Source organism: Harpegnathos saltator, unplaced genomic scaffold, assembly GCF_003227715.2.
Source record: "Harpegnathos saltator strain DR-91 unplaced genomic scaffold, Hsal_v8.6 scaffold564, whole genome shotgun sequence".
NCBI classification, from domain to species: Eukaryota; Metazoa; Arthropoda; class Insecta; order Hymenoptera; family Formicidae; genus Harpegnathos; species Harpegnathos saltator.
Window position 1 is genome coordinate 125,246 of NW_020230387.1, and position 13,572 is coordinate 138,817.

General features: G+C 38.6%; 1 protein-coding gene across 3 annotated transcripts in view; it reads right to left on the minus strand.

The window, feature by feature from the left end:
* Positions 1 to 13,572, minus strand: part of LOC105190101 (peptide transporter family 1) — an 87,161-nt gene that overhangs the window by 38,995 nt on the left and 34,594 nt on the right. The window lies entirely within an intron of this gene.

Consider the following 13,572-nt stretch of genomic DNA (forward strand, 5'->3'; position numbering starts at 1 on the left):
ATCACTTGTTCCAGTCGATGGCGCATGACTTGGCTGGGCAACACTTGGAAAATTTCAAAGAAGTGCAAAATTGGTTGGATGAATGGTTTCGGTCCAAAGACGCGTCGTTTTATCGTCGCGGTATTCATGTATTACCAGAGAGATGGCAAAAATGTGTAGCTAACAAGGGATGATACTTTGAATAAACCATTTTTTGTATTTCTCTTGAAATTTTCCATTTTTCATTGATCAAAAAAACCCGGAAACTTAGTTGCGCACCTAGTATATATGTCTGTACAAGATGATCCAGAACAACTTTCTGTCTTTGAAATGACATGTTTTTGTCCGAATTCTAAGATGATTATTTTCTGTTATAAAATGTTAAAGCTTAATTTTTGTTATAAAATGTCAAAGCTTAATTTTTGAGTTATAAAGATAAGTAGTTTGCCTGTTACAAGTCGGGCATAAGATAAATAGATAGAGACAGCACAACTCACACACACTGTGGATACAGATGTTGATGTTGAGCGCCTGATGCGAAGAATTTATTAATACATATGGTAATATTGTATTATTTTTAGAACTTCCATTAATGATCATACGTATTGCAAGAGGGATCTGCAAAGCGGACACATGTCTCTCTCTATGCTACATGAGCGCGTATGATTGTATAGCGAAAATAGTTAATGTTGTCCGGTATAAACGGTTTAATGTGATTGCTAAGCAGCGAATAAAGTGTTTTAAATTAATAAGATCCCGTGTGTGGTTGCTGGTCCCCCATCGGGCGCCTCCCCTGGTAGCGGATTGGGGAATGCCTACCGATATGTCGGAGGGTACCGGGGAAATAAAACACCTGGGGTGGACTAAAACCAGCAACTTTGGAGAGTAATGAATTTAACAAATAAAGGAAATAGTACCCCAGGTGGCAGTCCAAATACGAGAGTTGCCTTTTATATTTCGGGAATAGAGAACAAAAAAGGAAATTAATCATCGTACATGGGTTTATTGTTTTTCAAAATATTCTCCATGAAGATCAATACACTTTTGCATGCGCTTGAACCAATTTTCGAAGCACTTTTTCCACTCCGATTGAGGTACCTCCAAAACATGCATTTTGAACGCACCAACCGCTTCTTCAGGCGTCGAAAAACGTTGACCTCGTAATTCATTTTTGATTTGCGGGAATAAAAAGAAGTCATTGGGTGCCAAATCAGGGCTGTACGGCGGATGACCCATCAATTCGACTTTTTCAGTTCTCAAAAAGTCTCTTGTTTGAGCCGATGTGTGAGAGCTCGCACTGTCCTGGTGGAGAATGATGCGTTTTCGGCGGTTGGTTTCCCTTATTTTTCCGAAGACTTCTGACAAACAAATGGTTGTGTACCATTCAAAATTGACCGTCCGACATTACACTAATGATACAGTTGCCACATGTCTGGTTTTTCCGAAAAAACAGGCGACTATTTGCTTCGAAGTGCTTCGTGCGCGAACAGCTTTTGTTAGATTTGGCTCATCTTGAAAGACCCATACAGTCGACTGCTGTTTACTTTTGGGCTCATACGCATAGATCCATAATTCGTCACCTGTTACGATATCATAGACGTGTTTTGAAGCACCGCAATCGTATTTCTTGAGCATTTATTTCGACCAATCGACACGAACCTTTTTTTGAGCGATTGTTAAATTATATGGGATCCAACGCGAACAAATTTTTTTGACAGCTAAATGTTCATGCAATATTGAATGTATGCTGGTCCCACTAATGCCCAAGGATGCTTCAATCTCACGATAAGTCACATCGACGATCTTGCAATATCAGTTCACGCACAGCATCAATGTTTTCTGGAACAACCGATTTTGGACGACCTTCATGAAATTCATCACTAAGCGAACTACGGCCACGATTGAATTCCGTATATCATCGATATATAGTGGTTTTTGATGGTGCTTCATCGCCAAAAGTCGAATTAAGTTCATCGATGCACTGTTGTTGAGATAATCCACGTCGAAAGTTGTAAAAAATAATCACACGGAAATGTTCACGACTTAATTCCATTTCTTGGCCGTCATCAATTTTTAATGTCACTGTAAACAACACAAATGGCGCATGGACATTAAAACGTTCTGAGTAAGTATACTGACAAAAAGTCGAACTTTACATTAGGGACGTCGGTTGTCAGATGGCAGCACCTGGATCGTCCATTCCCGAAATATATAAGGCAACCCTCGTATATATTTGGAAAAGCCACCCTCTTCGGAGGTCGGTCCCATGGGTTCTGGGAGGGACCAATCATTGCCCACCAATTCTCGTATTAACAACAACCCGTCGGATGAGACGGAATTTCATAAGAAAAAGTGTGTGATTCTTACCGAAGAAAATCATAAACTGCTCAGCAGGATCAAATTCCTTGAGGAGCGATTGGATGCTTATGAGAAGAACGTAACTTATCATACGGATGAGGAGGAATTCACGTCTCCAAAAAAGAAAAATAATAATTCGCCCAAAACATCATATAACTGAATGACAAATTCCAGAAAGAGTAAAAAGAGGAAAGCCACTAACTCTCCAGAGATATCAACCTCTCCTCTGAATACTAACACGAATACCAACACAGATTCTCCCTCTCAAAAATCATAACAACTTACAAATAAACATAGCGAATTTAAAAATTACAAAAAAGAAATCGCTCCTCCACCAATATTCATCAGTGGGCTAAACGGCATTAACAAAACCACTGAGGAATTGCGTAAAATAGAGTTTAAAGGTAAAGTCATTGCTTCTCCCTCCAGCTATATTAAGATTAATTGCTTTAACGGAGAAAAGTATCGTTTAATAACTAAAATGTTAAATGAAAAAATAAAATTAGGCAAAAAAATGGAATGGCACACTTTCGGAGATAAAAACTCCCGTCCGTTTAGAGTGATGGCAAGAAAATCGATCCTAATACAAACCTTTCTACTATAGTTGATGACCTGAAATTCAAAGGTTTTAAAATTTATTGGCAGTCAATATTCTCAAAACAGAGTACAAAAAAGACATAAATAACGAAAAAAAGTTGATTAAATTCCTAACTAAACTTAGACTCTTTATGCTCACTTTTAAAAACTCAGAGTCAATAGATAAAATATATAATATCAAAACCATCGCTTTCCAGGTGGTTAAAATTGAAGCAATCCGCAGGAATTCAAATAAAATTGCTGAATGTAAAAATTGCCAAGGTTATAATCACGTTCGTAGTGGTTGTCATAGAAGAACACGTTGCGTTAAGTGCGATGGAGAACACCTTTCTGAGTCATGTCCCAAACCAAAGGATTTTAAACCTATTTGTGCCAACTGTGGAGAGGTTCATACCGCAAATTACAGGGGATGTTTTATCGCTAGGGAACTACAACAGCGTAAAAATCAAATTACCAATGGTAGGAAAAAGATAAATATTGAAACCCAACGCATAGTGAAAGAAAAGCAAACTGAACTGAAAGAAAAACTAACTAAAGATACCGAATGTTCCTTAGTTAAAAAAGACAGAGCTACCTATGCTGATAGTGTAAAAAAGGACCTCATACCCCACCAATCGCCTCCCTCCTCCATTGAAAAGGAATTTACAAAAATTATTGGAATGCTAGAAACCTTTATTGGACGCCTGGACCGTCAGGACGAAATAAACAAATCAAAGTTTGATAAGATAAACAGTCAACTAGCCACAAGCAGAAACAAAAATGGCAGGTTCAATTAGGATTGCAACTTGGAATGCAAATGGACTACGTCAACGGAAAAATGAACTAGAAGATTTCCTGGAATCTCAAAAGATTGACATTGTCTAATCTCTGAAATCTCTGAATCTCCACTTTACAAGGGAATCAAAGTTCAAGATATATAGATTTAAGGTATACCATCCATTCAGCTAAAAAAGTCAGAGGTGGGAAGGTGGGAAGAAGTGCTGTTGTAATCCGATCCAATATAAACCAGCATGAAAAACCCAAAACATCTCTCTAAAAAATACAAGCCAGCACTGTTTATGTCCAATGCAAAAGATATAATTTAACACTATCTACAGTATACAGTCCACCCAGACACAGTATATCGAGTATGGAGGAGTATGGGGAATACTTGCATTCCTTGGGTAATAACTTTATTGCTGGAGGCGATTTTAATGCAAAACACTGTGACGTGGCGATTTTGGGGTCGCCCGTCATAAGAGGCTGAGGGCCTCCAAGGGAATCCGGGGACCGTCGCGCTCGTCCGCAACCGCGAGGCGAGCTGCGTAATATTAAGAAATTGTCACGGATGCACTTTGCGTTGGCGAGCAATCTCGTACCGAGGAGTGCGAGATTGCCTTTCTTTATTTTTGGTGATACTCCCACGTCCCGATAACTGGTGTGCCCCATCGCCGCGGGTAGCCTCCGACCAGCAGGAGCAACGGATAAGAGAAATCGGATCGGACGAGCGGGGGAATGGAGGAACAAAGGACCCGCCAGGAGAATCCGAGAGACCTCTTAGGTGATGTCGTTGTCCCGATCATAATTTCGTTTTTCGAACGATTGTGCCGTTAACATCGCACCGCTGTCGATTTATTTTTGTGTATGGTCGACAGTGACGAAAACAAACTAGGACACGACACCCAATAACGAGGAGCTGGATCACACCGGAGAGGCTCGGCAAAAGGAAGGAAGATACCGAGCAACATCTCGATATCGCGTGATGCAAGAGAAAAAATTGGAGTAAGGAAGGAACCACCGGGGTAACGTCTCTTGGGCTCGGGCGAACAAGACTTACTCTTGGCGAAGACGTGGCGTTAGAGCGACCGGAGAGAGTTTCGTTTCGTGAATAATAAGATAGCGAGATTAGCGTGCCGAGTTACCGCCTTATTAGTGTCGTGGGTGTATCGCTATCGCGAAAGCGGTGGACCGCGAATAGAGAATTGCGAATACCGTGGGTATCACCTCCGTTGTCGAGACTGGCCCAGTGCCGGAGTGCGGGTCCGGGCGGAAGCGAGACAGAGAGAGAGAGAGAGAGGGAGAGGGAGAGAGAGGGGAGGGGGAGGGGAGGGGGAGCGGGGGGAAGGGGGGAGGGAAAGGGGGATGCGGAGAGAGGGAGAGAGGGAGAGGGGGGAGAGAGGGGGAGAGAGGGGGAGAGAGGGAGGAGATGGAGAGGGAGGAGGGGGAGGGGAGGGAGAGGGAGGGAGGGATAGGGAGAGGGGGAGAGGGAGGGAGGGACTGGGAGGGGCGGGAGGGGAGGGGAGGGGAGGGGAGGGGAGGGGAGGGGAGGAGAGAGAGAGAGAGAGAGAGAGAGAGAGAGAGAGAGAGAGAGAGAGAGAGAGAGAGAGAGAGAGAGAGAGAGAGAGAGAGAGAGAGAGAGAGAGAGAGAGAGAGAGAGAGAGCGTAGGAGACGAGAAGGAGAGCGAGCGGAGGAGTGCGACTTACTGGAAGGAGGCTGCCGCCGGCGTGCGAACTTGTAAGAGTATCTTTTTGTAATAACCCCTTTTGTCTGTGTGAACCGCTTATGCGGCGGGAACGGGCGGCGGCTGTCGGACTTTGGCGAGAAGTAATGTACAGAATCGGTTGCCGAAGCCGTTTGGCGGTCTTTTCGCGGAACGCGGGGAGCAGGGCGTCTCTCTCTCTCTCTCAGGAGCGGGTGTCGGTCGCTACCGAAATCGCGGGTCGCGTGTCGAGAGGACACACTGGGGTCGCTATTGCCTCTCCGTCAGGAGTCATTCGCGAAACTTTTGTAAGCGGTACGCGAGCTACCGCTTTATACCGAAGACTTAGCGCTGATTATCGATTCGGGTGTGATTCCGTTGTCGTTCGGACGAAAATAGAGATTTGTAATCCAGTTGTCGCACGGAAGAAAATATACATTTGTTTCCTATTCGACATCTCGAGTCCTCTTAATTTAAATTAATACCATCCGTTTCCCGAGGATTCCGAAAGGAAAGACCTACTCCCCTTACTCCGACTATAATCGCAGGAGCTACCGGTCTCGTAGGCGACCGAGTCGTCTCACCGTCGCTACAGCTATCGTTCGTGTTGGTGGGCACGAAAATCGTGCCTGACGCCCAATTTTCGTTTTGGTGGAATTTTAGGAAGCGACGGAGGGCGACTGATATGTCGCCGCGACTTCTGCCGGCCTCCCCCGTGATAGGAGCGGTCGCAACATACATATTGGTGCAGTAAATATACGTCACCAAAAGGCAAAGCACTATACAATGCAGGTAGATCATTGAGATGTGAATTCTTTTCCAGTGGCAGTCCTAGCTACTGGCTTCCTGATATAAACGAGCTTCCTGATGTTATTGACCTTTTCATTACAATAGGTCTGTCAGCAAATTTTATTAAGGTCCAGACATGTCTCGACATTAGCTCCGACCACATCCCAGTTATTTTAATACTTGATAATGCTGTTATATCTAGAATTCCTTTATCATACATTAGAACGGACTGGGTTGGTTATCGGAACTGTCTTGAGGAACTCATTATGCATAACATTTCGCTTAAAACCCATGAACTTGTGGAAAAGGAAGTAAAATCATTTACAGAATTATTGCAAATGGCAAATAGGGCTAACTTTACAATGATTAATAAACTTGCATTTGCTTTGAACTTCTCTATAGAAATTAAAGAAATGATAAGAGAAAGGAGGAGAGCGCGCAGAAATTGGCAGAGGACCCGAAACCCGGAACGTAAGAAAATTCTAAATAAGATAAATCAAAAGTTAAAAAGATTACTTTATGTAACAAGAAACAATGGAATAGCTAAATATCTCCAAGAGTTAACAGCCGATGTCGATACAATTACTCTCTCTGGAAGGCAATCAAACGTATCAGAAGACCAATCATAAATACGCCACCTATCAGGAAACCAGATGGATTCTGGGCTAAAAGCAGCCAAGACAAGGCCGACCTCCATGCTAATCATCTCGAAAAAGTGTTTCAACCGCACGACTCATGCATTGACGTTTCAGAATTAGTTACTGTAGAATGAGATGACATCACATCTATCAAACACGTCGCTCCTAAAGAAATCCAAAAGGAGATAAGCAGACTAAAATCTAAAAAAGCTCCTGGATATGACTCCATTACGATCCGGATGTTGAAGAACTTACCAGCAAAGGGAATTATGAAACTGACTCATTTGTTCAATGCGTCTATCCATTTAAGATATTTCCCTAAACAATGGAAGATTGCGGAAATTATTACCATACCCAAACCCGGTAAACCTTTAAATGAAATCACATCGTATAGACCTATCTCTCTCCTTCCAATTATAGCCAAAGTGTTTGAAAAATTTATCATTAAAAGGCTTAAACCGTTTGTTGAAACCAACCATTTCCTCCCTAACCATCAATTTGGATTTAGGGATAAGCATTCGACTATCGATCAAGTCCATCGCTTAACAGACAAAATAGAAACAACGTTACAGGATAAAAGAGTATGCTCCGTTATTCTGCTTGACGTATCCCAAACATTTGACAGGGTCTGGCACGAGGGGCTAGTGTTCAAACTTAAAAAGTTGTTGCCGAAACCTATTAGAGAATTGCTAATATCATATCTGCAGGACCGTAGCTTTAAAGTACGAAATGAAAATGCGTACTCCGGATTTCATGAAATAGCAGCGGGTGTCCCTCAGGGCAATGTTCTGAGGCCCATTTTATATCTTCTATATACAGCTGACATACTTTCTAAAATCCCGGAAATAAATGTGGCAACCAATGCCGATGATATTGTGATTCTGGCCACCGGCAAAACCACAGGCATAGCAACTGGAAAGCTTTAGCGTGCCTTAACACGGATTGTGGATTGGACGACTGAGTGGAGGATAAAATTGAATGAAACCAAATCTCAACATATAAATTTCACATTAAAAAAAGAGACTCCGATACCGATCTTTATAAATCAACAAGTAGTCCCCTACTCAAATACTGCAAAGTATCTAGGTATGACCCTAGATGCTAAGCTGCGCTGGAAGGAACACATAAAAATTAAACACAATCAATTACACACACAACGTTCTAAAATGGAGTGAATGATGGGAAAGAACTCTAAGTTATCGGTGAATAATAAACTCCTACTTTACAAATTAATTCTCAAGCCGGTGTAAACCTATGGCATCCGGCTTTAGGGATGTAGTGCAGACTTCAATATTAAAACCATACAAAATATATAAAACAAAATGCTCAGAGATATAACCGGGGCGCAGTGATTCTGTCGAAATTCAGATATTCATCGTGACTTCGGCATGAGCATTGTTGTCGAAGAAAGTAAGATAGCTGCAAACAGACACAAAATACGTCTTGCCAATCATACTAATCGACTGGCTTCACACCTCCTCCATCTAGGGGCTACCTCCTCCAGGGGGCTACTTTTAGATGTCTGAAGAGGAAAAAACCCAACGATTTAATGAGACAAGATGAAAACGAATAATGAGTATTTTGTTTTGTCACCGCACTCCCGTGTTGTCTGAGACTTTTTTAATTGCCCGTTCTAAAATGCCCGTTCTAAAATGACTGTGTGACCCCGATGAGGGGCCACGATAGCACTCATGTGAATCCCTATATGAAAAATATATTGTAAAACGGTCACTCTTGACTGGATCAATTTCCATAAATAATTAAAAAAAAAAAATTAATAAGATACCATTATAACGTAACAAATTTAGAATAAAATATTTGATTATATGAACATTTTGCCAAACTGGAAAATAAACTTTGATAATACAAACAAGAAAGATAAAATATTAATCATGGTTTGAAAAGCATAAAATATTTTTAAGAAAACTGAAAAAAAATAAAAACCGAAAAAATATGAAAAAGATATTTTTCTATATTTTTGCATAGAGGGTGAGGAAAAAAATATAGAAACCCTTAAAAATCTCGAAAGATATGTTTTACACAAAAATGTTTCAGACAAAAGTTATAAGGCTCAAAACGATGTATTTATTGATCTTATCAGTTTGACCTTGAGTGATGTTGCCAAGGTCGGATCAAGGTCAACATTTTTTTTAAACAGAAATCTGCATTTTTTACTATATCAACTTTTTTTACCAATTAATTAATTTAAACAACTTTTGTCTGAAACATTTTTTTATTTACCTAATATGTTTTAAGATATGTAAGGAAAATTGGATGACATTTTCAATACTTAATTTACGATATCTCACTAACTATTTGTCGGAAGAAAAAATGGTACTGGACTCTTTTACTCTATTTGGTCTCAAAAACATATTATTACAATAGTTCTCTAACTTTTGTAAACTTTTTGACTTTTGAAAATGTCATATTAACAAAAGTCAGGGTACTATTGTAACAATATATTCTTGAGACTAAGTAAAGTAAAAAGGTCTAATAGCATTTTTTTTCCGACGTTGGCGAGATATCGTAAGTTAAATATTGAAGTAGAAGGTGAAAAAATTTCCAAGTTTCTTTAAACATCTAAAAAAATATTAAACAAATAAAAAAATGTTTCAGACAAAAGTTAAAATTAGTTGGTAGAAAAGGATGATATAATAAAGAATTGGGATTTCTAATAACAAAAAATAAGTTGACCTTGACTTGACCTTGGCAACATCACTCAAGGTCAAACTAATCAAGATCAGTAAATACATCGTTTTGAGCCTTATAACTTTTGTCTGAAACATTTTTCTGTAAAACATATCTTTCGAGATTTTTAAGGGTTTCTATACTTTTTTCCTCATCCTGTGTAATAGTATTACATGCAAATGTATATATTACTGCACAATTATTAAAAAAATAATTATTACATATATGTGTAAAACATTATATACAGGGTGTCCCATTTAACCTGACAAATCGTAATATCTGGAAAACTACATGTCAGATAAAAAAAAGTGGGTAGTGAAATTTGTTCGTCTCGAAGGGGGACATCCAATGATATCAAACTCGACCTCCCACCCCACTCCCGGGGAGTGGGAGTGGGGAGTAATTTTGAAATCTTTAATGGGAACCCCCATTTTTTATAGCAAATTCGGATTTTACGCCACAAAATACGTAAGTTTCGTCCGAAACTTTTTTTTTATTCGTGATAGATGGCGCTGTAACCGCAAAAAATTAGATTTTCAGCAATTCTCCCGAAATGATCATTGGATTGAAAAATAAAAAAATACCTGTTCAATATTTTTAAAAATATTTTTTAAAAACATAATAACAGTTATTCCCCCCATGCCCTCGGGATAGGGTGGGTGGTAACGTTCAAATCTCAAATGAGAACCCACATTTTTCATTGCAGAATTAGATTTTACGTGATCGTACTCTTTCAGGAAAACGCTCAGCATACACATTGACAGCATCGTCAAAATTTCTCCTACATTCGTCATAAATGAAAATCATTTCAATTTTTTCTTGCACAGTTACATAATCCATGATGCAAAATCAGAAGAGAATGATAGTGGCATGGAACACTCTTCAAAAATTGATTAAGCACCTCTCCTGATTAGAAAGGTAAGTGTCTAATAATGATCGTCTCTTAGGTTCTATGGGCGCGGACGATGGAGAGATGCCACTAACAAATTAATTATGCAAAATCATCCCGATGGTGAGAAGCGAGGGGACTCACCTAAAACAAGCACCCCGAAGGGAGCAGAAAGCTACTACGTCCTCGTCGTTGTTCCTGGGTAACGCTAAAAGTAGTTTCTCCGAAAAATTCAACGCTATCTATTACGAATGAAAAAAATTGTTTCCATAAAAACTTCACGTAAAATATAATTCTGCAATGAAAAATGTGGGTTCTCATTTGAGATTTGAACGTTACCCACCCTACCCCGAGGGGATGGGGGGCAATAACTGTTATTATGTTTTTTAAAAATATTTTTAAAAATATTGAACAGGTATTTTTTTATTTTTCAATCCAATGATCATTACTGGAAAATTGCAGAAAATCTAATTTTTTGCGATTACAGCGCCATCTATCACGAATAAAAAAAAAAGTTTCGAATGAAACTTACGTATTTTGTGGCGTAGAATCCGAATCTGCAATAAAAAATCGGGGTTCCCATTTAAGATTTCAAAGTTGCTCCCACTGCCACCCCCCGGGAGTGGGGTGGGAGGTCGAGTTTGATATCATTGGATGTCCCACTTTGAGACGAATAAATTTTATTACCCACTTTTTTTGATCCGACATGTAGTTTATCAGATATTACGATTTGTTAGGTTAAATGGGACACCCTGTATATGTCATATATATGTTTTTGCTTAATAATTCATATTTTGTGTCTCATTTTAACTTTCGCATTAAAAATCTCGAAAACTATGAAAGATATTAAAAAAAGCTAAAACACGTTTTCCATGATTTCGAAGGGGAAAGAGAATGGCGTTATCAGTTTTTTATTTGGAGGGCATTTTCAAGGTCAGTTGAAGGTCAACTTAATTTTTTAAAATAGAAAGCCCAATTTTTTATTATATCTTCTTTTTTTACCAATTAATTTTAACAACTTTTGTCTGAAACATTTTTTATTTGCCTAATATGTTTTGAAATATTTAAAGAAAACTTGGTAACTTTTTCAACATTTAACTTGCGATATCTCGTTAACTATTCGTCGAAAGAAAAAATAATATTAGACTTTTTTACTTTATTTACTATCAAGAATATATTACTATAACAGTGCCTTAACTTTTATTAATTTAATAATTTTGAAATTTTCAAAGGTCGATAAATTAACAAAAGTTAGGGTACTATTATAGTAATATATTCTTGATAGTAAATAAAGTAAAAAAGTCTAATATTATTTTTCTTTCGACAAATAATTAACGAGATATCGTAAGTTAAATATTGAAAAAGTTACCAAGTTTTCCTTAACTGTTTCAAAAAATACTGGGCAAATAAAAAAATGTTTCAGAAAAGTTGTTAAAATTAATTGGGAAAAAAATATGATATATGTAATAAAAAATTGGGATTTCCATTTAAGGAAAGTAATAATCAGTACATATTTTGAAAGTGGAGCCATCTTTAAATAAACTGATAAAGTTCTTTTATGTCTTCCTTTAAACCATACAACTTTTGTCTGAAACATTTTTCGATTTAACGCAATATTTCTGAGGTATTTGAGTGGATTCTTTAAAATGGAACACCTGTACTACTATGATAAAAAAATAAAATGAATTTTTCATTTAAACTTCGCGGGTACTATAAAATCATGAAATTATTTTTTGGTGGGTTGGTAGCACTGTCTTTGACATCTATGCAGAGTTTCATGTCAATATATTCAATTGCTGCAGAGCTATACGTGTTTTTGTAAACATACAAAAGTGAGTTTTTCGATTTTTACTATGTCTGATTTTGTTGAGCAAAGAATTTGCATTAAATTTTGTTTGCGGAATAAATATTCTGCCGCGGAAACGTTGAGGATGTTGCAGAAGGCCTTTGGTGATAAGGCTATGTCGCAAAAAAATGTTTACAAGTGATACAAAGACTTCAAAGAAGGCTGAGAACGAGTTCAAGACGAACAGCGCCCCGGACGACCATCAACATCTACCGATGAAAGCCACGTCAAGGAAATCAAAGATTTGCTGTTCGAAAATCGTCGATTGACAATTAGAGACCGATGCTGATGCTACGGGCATTTCATTTGGATCAACCCAAATCATTTTAAAAGATGTTTTGTGCCTCAAACGCGTCAAATCTCGATTGGTTCCAAAAACACTCAATTTTTTTGGAAAAAAAGCGTCGCGTTGACATCTGTGAAATAAATTTCTGACTACCAAGACGTCATGAAACGCATCATTACGGGAGATGAGACTTGGATCTATGCATACGACCCGGAAACAACCGATCAATCGATCGAATATCGTACAAAAGGTGAACCAAGACCGAAAAAACCGCGCCAAAGTCGCTCAAAAATCAAGGTCATGTTGACAGTTTTCTTCGATTATCGCGGTGTTGTGCATTATGAATTTCTTCCGCCAGGCCAAACTGTTAACAAGGAATATTATTTGAGTGTTATGCGTCGTTTGCGTGAAGCTATTCGCCTCAAGAGGCGAGAATTATGGGCAGACAATTCTTGGTTTTTGCACCACGATAATGCACCGTCCCACACTGCATTGGTTCTTCGAGAACATTTCGCCAAAAAGTCGACCCATATTGTTCCACAACCATCGTATTCGTCTGATTTAGCACCGTGTGACTTCTGGCTGTTCAACAAACTCAAAAGATCGCTCCGGGGACACCGTTTCGACTCGATTGAGGAGATAAAAGCCGAATCGAAGAAAGTATTGAAGGCCATCCCGGAAAAAGACTTCTCTGACTGTTTCGAGGATTGGAAAAAACGTTGGCATAAGTGCATTATGTCGGACGGGAAGTATTTTGAAAGCGATGAAATTGATTTGAAAGAATAAATGAAGAATTTTCATTTTATAAACAAATTCACCTTATTTTTTGATCATAGTAGTATATCCTTTATATATTACTTGTTATCTCTTACTATGAAATAAGATGAAAAGAACGTATTTATCCGGATGTCATATTGAGTGAGCTATTAATAAAATGTATATGGAGACATTTTCACCTATTTTTCGAAAAATCCGTATCTCGGAAAATAACATTATTTTACATAGCTGAGTTTGATATAAAACATTTTTTCATTTGATAGAAA